Here is a 14192-nt window from a genome sequence, read left to right as displayed (position 1 = left end):
GTCCATGGGAAGGTATTGGTTTTAGATAATGATTTTATTTAACACCTGGTGATCGTTGCACAGATGTGCATCCTTGCTTCTCCTCTTGACAAGGAGGAAAGACAATAGATGGGCAGATGGAGCCCTTCCGTAGATTTCTTTCATTAAATTCTCCATGGGATGACATCTTTGACTGATCATGAATACATGTACCTGGCAGAAGATCAATAGCTCAGGCAGCAGGCTAGAAGACAGGTGGGCTTTGGGCTGAAAAAGTCTAAATATTTCAAAGTCCTGGGATTTCTGTGTTAGGAACAGTACATTTTGTTTTCTTTTGTACTCCAATGTTTTCCTACCTGAGGGAGGCTGCTGGAAGTGATGATAAAAGCACCAGGGCTAGCCTTGGCTTTCAGTGATTTCAAGTGATGCCAGGAAAGTCCCTGAGTTCCCAGAATCACAAGGTTGTGAGGGACTAGGTAATATGCAGAACATATATCCCTGGTGACATTCAAAATTATTTGTGGGTCTGGAAGCTTTTGAGGCATTGATAAAAAATTGAGATTGTCTTTGTTTATTATGTTCATGGTGTTTTCACCCAGCTTGAGGAGTTACTCAGTCATGACACTATGGTTTGTGTGTGTGACTAAGACCAGTTCTTGAATAACGGCCAGTGTCCTTATTGAACTAAAGTGGAACTTTGAGGATCCCCAGATAATGAGGTTTCCAATTCTGTCATGTGTGCCTTGACAACGCTCCACAGTAACTATGGGAGACATTATCACTGATCAAGGCACACAATTTATGCTAAGCCCAGAAGAGGACTGGGAATTCTACAAACATCTAGCTAGGCAGCCACTACCAGTAGATTAGTTGTCAAACATGTTAAGTCTATTTGCCTTGGCTGTCTTAGGCCTTGAGTAAGCATTCAGCATGAGGCCTTCTTCCTGTCCTGAAATGAGGCCAGATGGGTGGCTCAGTCCCAGAAGAGCTTCAATGTCCCCTTAGAGAAAAATTAGTCTGAGTAGAAATATCTAGATTTATTTCTAGGATATATGGTCTGGAGGCTGTCTTATCCTTGGTTATGAGCCATGTGCAAGAACACAAGTTGTCATGAACAACTGCTCCTAGTCACCACTTGCAACCTAAGGTCAAGAAGCTGGCCTCGGACCAATCTGCATCAGATAGAAAAATTCATCTGACAGCATTGCATATGGACAAGTACCACCGACTATCTCCAATGCCTGTTCAAACCTCTCCAGGAACTTGTTTAGCAGGAAGAAGTGGGAGCAAGCTCTCTGCAGTGAATTACACTCTGTCTTCAAGGTCTGTGAGCTGGGCTAGTCTCTTAGAAGGAGACTTAGGCCTAGTCCTTGATCACCTGTTAGTGTAAATTATCTGCAATGTTAAAACAGAAGCGAGGGAGAAAAAAGCAAACTGCCATCTATGGTGGCTGGAATTTTGTATACACAATCTCATTAATCTTTTCAACAGCCCCTTGAGTGAGTGGTATGATTTCATTTTACATGCAAGAAAGGTGATGGCTCGGAGGGATTGTGAACCCTGCCCAATGTCACAAGTAGGAAATGACAGAGGTGAGATTACACTTAGGTCTGCTCAGATGCTGCCCTTATTCCTTACGGCATCTGCTGCTACCATACCATGTGGCCTGTACTTGAAAATAAGCCACATCTTTCCTATCACATATTTTGCCTCTTCCAAATTTTAAATAGCTTCCCACTATTGTTTCAGGTCGCTACTCTACAGTCAGCATTTAAGCAGATTGATCAAGCACTATTACCCACCTATCCAAGCTTAAAGGCTGCCATTAGTAATAATTCTGACATTTCTGAAGTCATTCCTTCTCCTCCCCTCAACATAGAGACACAGTTTGGCTCCACAATTCAAAATGAAAAAGCAAAATGGCAACAAATGTCAAGTGCAACAGTGATTTTTACAGACAAAGCACTAAGAGAGCAAAGCTATTAAAAATTTTGTTCTCCTTTGCCCTTCCATTTACTGGGCTATATCTTCTTTATGCTACTGAAATCAGCAACATTGGAAGCAATATCTATGACCACTACCTAGGACACAGACTATCCTGTACATGAGAATCTAGTAGAGTGAGACCCACAAATAGCTTATTTAGTACTGGGGGTTGGTAGCAAAAAGTGAGTAAATCTTGTAGGATTTACTATAAAGAGTATAGGGAACCATAGCAACATAAGAGCTCATTATCTTTGAAGCAATTTAAGCGCACACACACACGCGTGCACACACACACACACACACACATATATGTATATATTTATTTGGTTTTGGTTAAAATGTTATTTATTTAATTTGGTTAAATGTAACTAGGCTACTTCCATGAAGTTTTTTTTTTTTTTTTTTAGTTGAAGTAAGAGTATAGAAAAAGTTAACAGAGTTACTAAGAATAGATAGGATGGCTGGTGCAGGAGCCCAGACAAGATGATGACAGCTTGGCCTAAGGTTGTGGTGGTCAAAGTAGAATAAAGTAGATACCTCTCGGTTACTTAGGAGATTAACAAGTGATAAGGCTTGGTTATGAACCAGGGTGAGTGGATATAGCAACTTCAACTGAATTATCCAGCTACCCACATTGGGATTGATCAGGGAAACAACCCAACTCATGGAGAAGGAAGTAAAGCAAGGTAGGGCAATGGCTCACCTGGGTGTGACACAGGGCCAAGGGAACCCCCATATCCAGTCAAAGGAAGCAGTGAGTGAGTGTGCGACCCTGGGAAACCATGCTTCTCCCATGGATCTTTGCAACCTGCGGATCAGGAGATCCCCTTATGAGCCCACACCACCAGGGCCTTGGGTCCAACACACAGAGCTGTGTGGAGTCTTGGCAGAGAAGCTGCTCAGGCATGCACTGAGACCCAGGAGCTTTACATACTCCAGTCCTGGGATCCACAACAAAGGTGTCTGCAGCCCAGGCAACGCACGGTGTACATACATACCCCTAGGAAGGGGGCTGAACCCAAGGAACCAAGCAGCATTGGTCTGTGGGTCTCACTTCCATGGCACCTCACAAGACAAGACCCACTGGCTTGGAATTCCAGCCAGCCTGCAGTGACAGGGTGCCTGCCTGAGAAGAAATGGGGCCCTGAGGGGAGGGGCAGGCTGCCATCTCTGCTGTTTGGTTGACTCAGCTGTTCCAGCCTGTGGACTTTGAAGAGTCCAAATGGTCTGGATGAGGAAGAGTTTCCCCAGTGCAGCATAGCTGCTTTGCCAGAATGTGGCCAGATTGCTTCTGTAAGCTGGACCTCAAGCCATTCCCCCTCACTGGGCGAGACCTCCCAGCTGGGCCTCCAGCTACCTCAACCTGCACATGCGGTATGAACAGAGTTCTGATCTCTCCCTGGGATGGCGTGCCCTGGGGGTGGGGCATGTCACTACCTTGGCTATTCAAGCATCTTAGCCCATCCAGCTTGTGGGCTTTGGGGTGCTCAATCTGATTGGAGGCTGAAGAGATCCCCAACACGCATGCTGCTCTATCAAAAAGCAGCCAGACTGCTTCTTTAAGTGGGTACTAGATCACATTTCTTCTGACTGGGTGAGACCTCCCAAACAAGGTCTTCAGGTACCTCTTACAACTGTGTTTGGCCTGGCAACAGGTCAGTACCCTCCTGGGATGGAGCTTCCAGAGGAAGGGGCAGGCTGCCGTCTTTGCTATTTCACAGACTTCACTAGTGATACCTCCAGGTACAGGAAAAACCAAGGTAACTAAGGTCTGGAGCAGACCCCCAGCAAACCACTGCAGCCCTATGCAACAGCCATTAGACTGTTCAAAGAAAAACAACAACAACAACAAAAAAACACAGAAAACAACAACAACAAGAAAAAATCCCTGTGAGAACCCCATCCAAAGGTTAGCAACCTCAAAGATCAAAGGTAGATAAGCCCACAAAGATGAGAAGGAATCAACTCAAAAATGTCGAAAACTCAAAAAATCAGAGTGCCCCCTTTCTTCTAAATGACTACAGTGCTTCTGCAGCAAGGGCTTAAAACAGGGCTAAGGCTGAGATGCCGAAATGACAGAAGTAGGCTTCAGAATGTGGATAAAAATGAACTTTGCTGAGCTAAAGGAATATGTTTTAACCCAACACAAAGAATCTAAAAATCATAATAAAACAATGCAGAAGCTGACAGCCAAAATAGCAAGTTTAGAGAGGAACATGGTAGACCTGAAAAACACAATACAAGAACTTCACAGTGCAATCACAAGTATTAATAGCAGAATAGATCAAGTGGAGGAAAGGATTTCAGAGCTTGAAGACTGTCTTTCTGAAATAAGACAGGCAGAAAAGAATAAATAAAAAAGAATATAAAGGAATGAACAAAACCTCCAAGAACTATGGGATTATGTAAAGAGACCAAATATATGACTGATTGGGGTACGTGAAAGAGACAGAGAGAATAGAACCAATTTGGAAAACATACTTCAGGATATCCTCCAGGAGAACTTCCTCAACCTGGCAACACAGGCCAACATTCAAATTCAGGAAATGCAGAGAACTCCAGTAAGATACTCCATGAAAAGATTATCCCTAAGATACATAATCATCAGATCTCTAAGGTCGAAATGAAACCAAAAATATTAAGGGCAGCCAAAGAGAAAGGCAACGTCACCTACAAAGGGAAGCCCATGAGAATAACAGTGATCCTCTCAGAAGAAACTCTACAGCCAGAAGAGACTGGGGCCCTATATTCAACATTCTTAAAGGAAAGAATTTCTGGTCCAAGTTGGTTGCTTCCCTGCACCAAAGTGAGAAGTAGCCAACATGTAAAGGTGGGAGTCATATTGCAAAACTAAGGCAGATGAAGAAGCAAAGAAGAACAAGAAGAGAACCTTGAAGCAAGTGGAGACTATATTCAGGAAGAAATAGTTTGGTTTTTTTGGTTGATGCCTCCAGGGCTATGTTTGAATCCCAGAGTAAAGATGAGTTGACTCCCTTTGACATGAGCATCCAGTGTATGCAAAGTGTGTACATCAGTAAGATCATAAGCAGTGATTGAGATCTCTTGGCAGTGATGCTCTATAGTGCAGATAAAGACAAAGATTCAGCGAAACATTTATGGCTTACAGTAGTTGGATAAGCCAGGTGCAAAATGAATTCTAGAGCTTGACCAGTTTAAGGGGCAGCAGGAACGATAACGTTTCCAAGACCTGAAGGGCCACAGCTCTGACCACTCATTCAGTGAAGTGCTGTGTGTCTGTGCCAACCTCTTTAGTGATGTCCAGTTCATGATGAGTCATAACAAGATCATGCTGTTCACCAATGAAGACAACCCCCATGGCACTGACAGTGCCTAAGCCAGCTGGGCCAGGACCAAAGCCGGTGATCTTTGAGATACAGGTATCTACCTTGACTTGATGCACATGAAGAAACCTTGGGGCTTTGACATATCCTTGTTCTATAGAGATATCACCAGCATAGCAGAGGATGAGGACCTCAGGGTTCAATTTGAGGAATCCAGCGAACTAGAAGGTTCACTCCAAGAAGACCAGGAAGCAAGCACTAAGCAGGTTAAAGCTGAAGCTCATCAAAGTTATAGTGATCTCTGGGCATTTATAATCTGGTCCAGAGGGCTCTCAAGCCTTCTCCAATAAAGCTCTATTGGGAAACAAATGAACAAGTGAAAACCAAGAGCCAGATATTTAATACAAATACAGGAAGTTTGCTTCTGCCTAGTGATACCAAGAGGTCTGAGATCTATGGGAGTCTCAGATTATAGTGGAGAAAGGGGAAACAGAAGAGTTAAAACAGTTTGATGATCCAGGTTTGATGCTCATGGGTTTCAAGCCCTTGGTAATGCTGAAGAAGCACCATCATCTGAGGCCCTCCCTGTTCATGTGCCATGAGGAGTTGTTGGTGATTGGGAGCTCAACCCTGTTTAGTGCTCTGCACATAAGTGTCCGGACAAGGAGGTTGTAGCATCATGCAGATACACACCCCACAGGAACATCTGTCTTTATTTTGTGGCTTTGGTGCCACAGGAAGAGGAGTTAGATGACTAGAAAATTTGGGTGACTCTTCCAGGATTCCAGCTTGTCTTTTTACCCTTTGCTGATGATAAAAGGAAGATGCCCTTTACTGAAAGTCATGGTAACTCTGGAGCAGGTGGACAAGATGAAGGCTATCGTTCAGAAGATCCACTTCACATACAGAAGTGACAGCTTTGAGAACCCCAGGCTGCAGCAGCACTTCAGGAACCTGGAGGCCTTGGCCTTGGATTTGATGGAGACTGAACAAGCAGTGGACCTGACATTGCCCAAGGTTGAAGCAGTGAATAAAAGACTGGACTCCCTGGTGGTTGAGTTTAAGGAGCTTGTTTACCCACCAGATTACAATCCTGAAGGGAAATTTACCAAGAGAAAACACAATAATGAAGATTTTGGAAGCAAAAGGCCCAAGATGAAGTATTTAGAAGAGGAGCTGAAGGCCAATATCAGCAAGGGCATGCTGGGCAAGTTCACTGTGCCCATGCTGAAAGAGGCATATGGGCTGAAGAAGCAGGAGCTGCTGGAAGTACTCACTGAGCACTTCCAGGCCTGACCAGAGGCTGTGTGTCCAGTCACCCTTCCACACTGTGGCCAAGCTGGCTGGCCTTGTTCCCAGCCAGTTAAAATGTGTTTCTTCTGAGCTAGGAAGAGTCTGCCCAATAGAAGTTGAGGGATTTTACATTTTTGAGGCTTTCTGTTGCCATGGTGAAGGTGTAGCCCTCTCACTTTGCTGTTCCTTACTTTATTACCTAAATAAAGAGCCCTAAGTTTGTGCTGAAAACAAACAAACAAACAAAAAACAAAAAACAAAAAGAAAGAAAAGAATTTCCAGCCCAGAATTTCAAATCCAGCTAAACTAAGCATTATAAGTGAAGGAGAAATAAGATCCTTTTCAGACAGGCAAATGTTGAGGCAGGCAAATGCTGTCTCAGTGAACTGCCTAATAATGTCAGTGGGATGTTAAATCTCTGCCTTACAGGAACGTATGAAGGAAGCACTAAATATGGAAAGGAAAAATCGTTACCAGCCATTACAAAAACACATGGAAGTGCACAGACTAGTGACACTATGAAGTAACCACATAAACTAGTCTGCAAAATAATCAGCTAGCATCATGATGACAGGATCAAATCCACACATAATACTAACCTTAAATGTAAATGAGCTACATGCCCCAATTAAAAGATACAGAATGGCAAACCCGATAAAGAATCAAGGTCCATCTGTATGCTGTCTTCAAGAGAGCTATCTAACATGCAAAGACACACAGAGGCTCAAAATGAAGGGCTAGAGGAAAATTTACCAAGGAAATGGAGAACAGAAGAAAGCAGGAGTTGCAATCCAAGTTTCTGATAAGATAGACTTTAACACAGATCAAAAGGACAAAAAAGGGCATTACATAATGGCAAAGGTTTCAATTCAATAAGAAGTGCCAACTATCTTAAATATATATGCACCCAATACAGGAGCACCCAGATTAATAAAGCAAGTTCTTATAGACTTTAACACAGACTTAGACTCCCACAAAATAAGAGTGAGAGATTTTAACACCTCACTGACAATATTAGGCAGATCATTGAGACAGAATATTAACAAAGATATTCAGGGCCTGAACTCAGCTCTGGATCAAGTTGACCTGATAGACACCTACAGAACTCTCCACCCCAAAACAACAGAATATATGTTCTTCTCATCACCACATGGAACTGACTCTAAAATTAATCACATAATCAGAAGTAAAACACTCTTCAGCAAATGCAAAAGAGCTGAAATCCTAACAAACCATCCTTGGACCACAGCACAATCAAATTAGAACTCAAAATTAAGAAATTCACAGAAAACCATACAACTACACTGAAACTGAACAACCTGCTCCTGGATGACTTTTGGGTAAATAATGAAATCATTGCAGAAATCAAGAAGTTCTTTGAAACTAATGAGAGCAAAGATACAATGTACCAGCCTGTGTGGGATGCAACTAAAGCAGTGTCAAGAGAGAAGTTTACAGCACTAAATACCCACATCAAAAAGCTAGAAAGATCTCGAGTTAACAACCTAACATCACAGTTAAAAGAACAAGAGAATCAAGAGCACACAAACCTGAAAGCTAGCAAAAATAACCAACATCAGAGATGGATTGAAGGAGACAGAGACATGAAAAACCCTTCAAAAATCAACGAATCCAGGAGCTGCTTTTTCTGGAGAAAATTAATAAAATAGCTAGACTGATAGCTAGACTAATAAAGAAAACATAGAGAAGATTCAAATAAACACAATTAGAAATGATAAGGGAGACATTACCACTGACCCCACAGACATACAAACAACTATCAGAGCATACTGTAAACACCTCTATACACATAAGTTAGAAAATCTAGAAGAAATGGATACATTCTAAATGGGCTAAATGCTCCAATTAAAAGACACAGACTGGCAAATTGGATAAAGAGTCAAGACCCATCAGTGTGCTGTATTCAGGAAACTCATCTCACGTGCAGAGACACACATAGGCTCAAAATAAAGGGATGGAGGAAGATCTACCAAGAAAATGGAAAACAAAAAAAGGCAGGGGTTGCAATCCTAGTCTCTGATAAACAGACTTTAAACCAACAAAGATCAAAACAGACAAAGAAGGCCATTACATAATGGTAAAGGGATCAGTTCAACAGGGAGAGCTAACTGTCCTAAATATATATGCACCCAATACAGGAGCACCCAGATTCATAAAGCAAGTCCTTAGAGACCCAGAAAGAGACTTAGACTCCCATACAATAATCATGGGAGACTTTAACACCCCACTGTCAACATTAGACAGATCAACGAGACAGAAAGTTAACAAGGATATGCAGGAATTGAACTCAGCTCTGCACCAAGCGGACCTAATAGGCATCTACAGAACTCTCCACATCAAATTAATAGAACATACATTCTTCTCAGCACCACACCACACATATTCCAAAATTGACCACATAGTTGGAAGTAAAGCGCTCCTCAGCAAATGTAAAAGAACAGAAATTATAACAAACTGTCTCTCAGACCACAGTGCAATCAAACTGGAATTCAGGATTAAGAAACTCACTTAAAACCGCTCAACTACATGGAAACTGAACAACCTGCTCCTGAATGACTACTGGGTACATAATAAAATGAAGGCAGAAATAAAAATGTTATTTGAAACCAACGAGAACAAAGACACAACATACCAGAATCTCTGGGACACATTCAAAGCAGTGTGTAGAGGGAAATTTATAGCACTAAATGCCCACAAGAGAAAGCAGGAAAGATCTAAAATTGACACCCTAACATCACAATGAAAACAACTAGAGAAGCAAGAGCAAACACATTCAAAAGCTAGCAGAAGGCAAGAAATAACTAAGATCAGAGCAGAACTGAAGGAAATAGAGACACAAAAAACCCTTCAAAAAATCAAGGAATCCAGAAGCTGTTTTTTTGAGAAAATCAACAAAATTGATAGACTGCTAGCAAGACTAATAAAGAAGAAAAGAGAGAAGAATGAAATAGACAAAATAAAAAATGATAAAGGGGATATTACCACCGATCCCACAGAAATACAAACTACCATCAGAGAATATGATAAACACCTCTACGCAAATAAACTAGAAAATCTAGAAGAAATGGATAAATACCTCGACACATACACCCTCCCAAGACTAACCCAGAAAGAAGATGAATCTCTGAATAGACCAATAACAGGCTCTGAAATTGAGGCAATAATTAATAGCTTACCAACCAAAAAAAGTACAGGACCTGATGGATTCACAGCCGAATTCAACCAGAAGTACAAGGAGGATCTGGTACCATTCCTTCTGCTATTCCAATCAATAGAAAAAGAGGGAATCCTCCCTAACTCATTTTATGAGGCCAGCATCATCCTGATACCAAAGCCTGGCAGAGACACGACAAAAAAAGAGAATTTTAGACCAATATCCCTGATGAACATAGATGCAAAAATCCTCAGTAAAATACTGGCAAACCAAAGCCAGCAGCACATCAAAAAGCTTATCCACCATGATCAAGTGGGCTTCATCCCTGGGATGCAAGGCTGGTTCAACATACGAAAATCAGTAAACGTAATCCAACATATAAACAGAACCAACGAAAAAACCATATGATTATCTCAATAGATGCAGAAAAGGCCTTTGACAAAATTCAACAACACTTCATGCTAAAAACTCTCAATAAATTAGGTATTGATGGGACATATCTCAAAATAATAAGAGCTATCTATGACAAACCCACAGCCAATATCATACTGAATGGGCAAAAACTGGAAGCATTCCCTTTGAAAACCGGCACAAGACTAGGATGTCTTCTCTCACCTCTCCTATTCAAAATAGTGTTGGAAGTTCTGGCCAGGGCAATCAGTCAGGAGAAGGAAATAAAGGGTATTCAATTAGGAAAAGAGGAAGTCAAATTGTCCCTGTTTGCAGATAACATGATTGTATATCTAGAAAACCCCATCACCTCAGCCCAAAATCTCCTTAAGCTGATAGGCAACTTCGGCAAAGTCTCAGGATACAAAATCAATGTGCAAAAATCACAAGTATTCTTATACACCAATAACAGACAAACAGAGAGCCAAATCATGAGTGAACTCCCATTCACAACTGCTTCAAAGAGAATAAAATACCTAGGAATCCAACTTACAAGGGATGTGAAGGACCTCTTCAAGGAGAATTACAAACCACTGCTCAATGAAATAAAAGAGGATACAAACAAATGGAAGAACATTCCATGCTCATGGGTAGGAAGAATCAATATCGTGAAAATGGCCATACTGCCCAAGGTAATTTGTAGATTCAATGCCATCCCCATCAAGCTACCAATGACTTTCTTCACAGAATTGGAAAAAACTACTTTCAAGTTCATATGGAAACAAAAAAGAGCCCGCATCGCCAAGTCAATCCTGAGCCAAAAGAACAAAGCTGGAGGCATCATGCTACCTGACTTCAAACTATACTACAAGGCTACAGTAATCAAAACAGCACGGTACTGGTACCAAAACAGAGATATAGATCAATGGAACAGAACAGAGCCCTCAGGAATAATGCTGCATATCTACAACCGTCTGATCTTTGACAAACCTGACAAAAACAAGCAATGGGGAAAGGATTCCCTATTTAATAAATGGTGCTGGGAAAATTGGCTAGCCATATGTAGAAAGCTGAAACTGGATCCCTTCCTTACACCTTATACAAAAATTAATTCAAGATGGATTAAAGACTTAAAATGTTAGACCTAAAACCATAAAAACCCTAGAAGAAAACCTAGTCAATACCATTCAGGACATAGGCATGGGCAAGGACTTCATGTCGAAAACACCAAAAGCAATGGCAACAAAAGCCAAAATTGACAAATGGGATCTCATTAAACTAAAGAGCTTCTGCATAGCAAAAGAAACTACCATCAGAGTGAACAGGCAACCTACAGAATGGGAGAAAATTTTTGCAATCTACTCATCTGACAAAGGGCTAATATCCAGAATCTACAATGAACTCCAACAAATTTACAAGAAAAAAACAAACAACCCCATCAAAAAGTGGGTGAAGGATATGAACAGACACTTCTCAAAAGAAGACATTTATGCAGCCAAAAGACACATGAAAAAATGCTCATCATCACTGGCCATCAGAGAAATGCAAATCAAAACCACAATGAGATACCATCTCACACCAGTTAGAATGGCAATCATTAAAAAGTCAGGAAACAACAGGTGCTGGAGAGGATGTGGAGAAATAGGAACACTTTTACACTGTTGGTGGGACTGTAAACTAGTTCAACCATTGTGGAAGACAGTGTGGCGATTCCTCAGGGATCTAGAACTAGAAAAACCATTTGACCCAGCAATCCCATTACTGGGTATATACTCAAAGGATTATAAATCATGCTGCTATAAAGACACATGCACACGTATGTTTATTGCAGCACTATTCACAATAGCAAAGACTTGGAACCAACCCAAATGTCCATCAATGATAGACTGGATTAAGAAAATATGGCACATATACACCATGGAATACTATGCAGCCATAAAAAATGATGAGTTCATGTCCTTTGTAGGGACATGGATGAAACTGGAAACCATCATTCTCAGCAAATTATTGCAAGGACAAAAAACCAAACACCACATGTTCTCACTCATAGATGGGAATTGAACAATGAGAACACATGGACACAGGAAGGGGAACATCACGCTCTGCGGACTGTTGTGGGGTTGGGGGAGGGGGGAGGGATAGCATTAGGAGATATACCTAATGTTAAATGATGAGTTAATGGGCGCAGCACACCAACATGGCACATGTATACGTATGTAACAAACCTGCGCATTGTGCACATGTACCCTAAAACTTAAAGTATAATAAAAAAAATAAATTTTCCATAAAACAAAAAAGAGGAAATGGATACATTCCTGGCACATATGCCCTCCCAAGACGAATCAGGAAGAAATTGAATCCCTGAATAGACCAATAGAGAGTTCTGAAATTGAGACAGTAATAAATAACCTACCAACCAAAAAAAAAAGCCCAGGACCAGATGGATTCACATCTGAATTCTACCAGAGGTACAGAAAATAGCTGGTACCACTCCGACTGAAACTATTCCAAAAAATGGAAAAGGAGGGACTCCTCCCTAACTTATTCTACGAGGCTAGCATTATCCTGATACCAAAACCTGGCAGAGGTATCACAAAAAAAGAAAACTTTAGGCCGTATCCTGGATGAACATCGATGCAAAAGTCCTCAACAAAACACTGGCAAACTGAATCCAGTAGCACATCAAAAAGCTTATCCACCACAATCAAGTTGGCTTCATCTCTGAGATGCAAGCTGGTTCAACATACACAAAACAATAAATGTAATTCATTACATAAACAGAACTAAGGACAAAAACCACTTGATTATCTCAATAGATGCAGAAAAGGCCTTTGATAAAATTTAACATCCCTTCATATTAAAAACTCTCAATAAACTAGATATTGAAGATACATACCTCAAAATAATAAGAGCCATATATGACAAACCCACAGTCCATAGTGAATGGGCAAAACCTGGAAGCTTTCCCCTTGAAAACTAGCACAAGTCAAGTTTGCCCTCTCTCACCACTACTATTCAACACAGTATTGGAAGTTCTGGCCTGGGCAATCAGGCAAGAGAAAGAAATAAAGAGGATTCAAATAGGAAGAGAGGAAGTCAAACTATCCGTTTGCAGATGACATGATCCTATGTCTAGAATATCCCATTGTCTCAGCCCAAAAGCTTCTTAAGCTGATAAGCAACTTCAGCAAAGTCACAGGATACAAAATCAATGAGCAAAAATTGCTAGCATTCCTATACAACAACAACAGTCAAGCTGAGAGCCAAATCACAAATGAACTCCCATTCACAATTGCCACAAAAAGAATAAAATACGTAGGAAAACAGCTACAAGAGAAATGAAGGATATTTTTAAGAAGAACTACAAACCATTGAAAAGAAATCAGAGATGACACAAACAAATGGAAAAACAATCTATGCTCGTGGATAGAATCAACATCGTGAAAATGGCCATACTGCCCAAAGCAATTTATAGATTCAGTGCTACTCCAATTAAACTACCATCGACATGCTTCACGGAATTGGAAAAACTATTTTAAAATTCATAGAACCAGAAAAGAGCCAAAATAACCAAGGCAATCCTAAGCAGAAAGAACAAAGCTGGAGGCATCATGTTACCCAACTTCAAACTATATTAAAGGCTACAGTAACCAAAACAGCATTGTACTAGTACAAGAGCAGACACACAGACCAATGGAATACAAGAAAGAACCCAGAAATAAGGCCACACACCTACAACTATCTGATCTTTGACAAACCCGACAAAAACAAGCAATGGGGAAAAGATTCCCTATATGATAAATGATGCTAGGAGAACTGGTTAGCCATATGCAGAAAATTAAAACTGGATCCTTTCCTTACATTATATACAAAAGTAAATTCAAGATGCATTAAAGACTTAAATGTAAACCCCAAAACTATAAAAACCATAGAAGTAAACCTAAGCAATGCCATTCAGGACATAAGCACGGGCAAAGTTTCATGACCAAGATGGTAGAAGCAATTGCAAAAAAAGCAAAAATTGACCAAAGGGGTCTAATTAAACTAAACAGCTTCTGCACAGCAAA

At 40.9% G+C, this 14192-nt stretch overlaps 1 protein-coding gene and 1 pseudogene across 4 annotated transcripts in view; one reads left to right on the top strand and one right to left on the bottom strand.

Moving 5' to 3' along the window:
- NKAIN3 (sodium/potassium transporting ATPase interacting 3) overlaps positions 1-14192 on the bottom strand; it is an 802780-nt gene that overhangs the window by 143143 nt on the left and 645445 nt on the right. The window lies entirely within an intron of this gene.
- Positions 4788-6563, top strand: LOC129042862 (X-ray repair cross-complementing protein 6-like; annotated as a pseudogene).

This window comes from Pongo pygmaeus, chromosome 7 (assembly GCF_028885625.2).
Source record: "Pongo pygmaeus isolate AG05252 chromosome 7, NHGRI_mPonPyg2-v2.0_pri, whole genome shotgun sequence".
NCBI classification, from domain to species: Eukaryota; Metazoa; Chordata; class Mammalia; order Primates; family Hominidae; genus Pongo; species Pongo pygmaeus.
The sequence above is the reverse complement of the archived record's forward strand: the minus strand, read 5'-3'. Positions and strand labels throughout refer to the sequence as shown.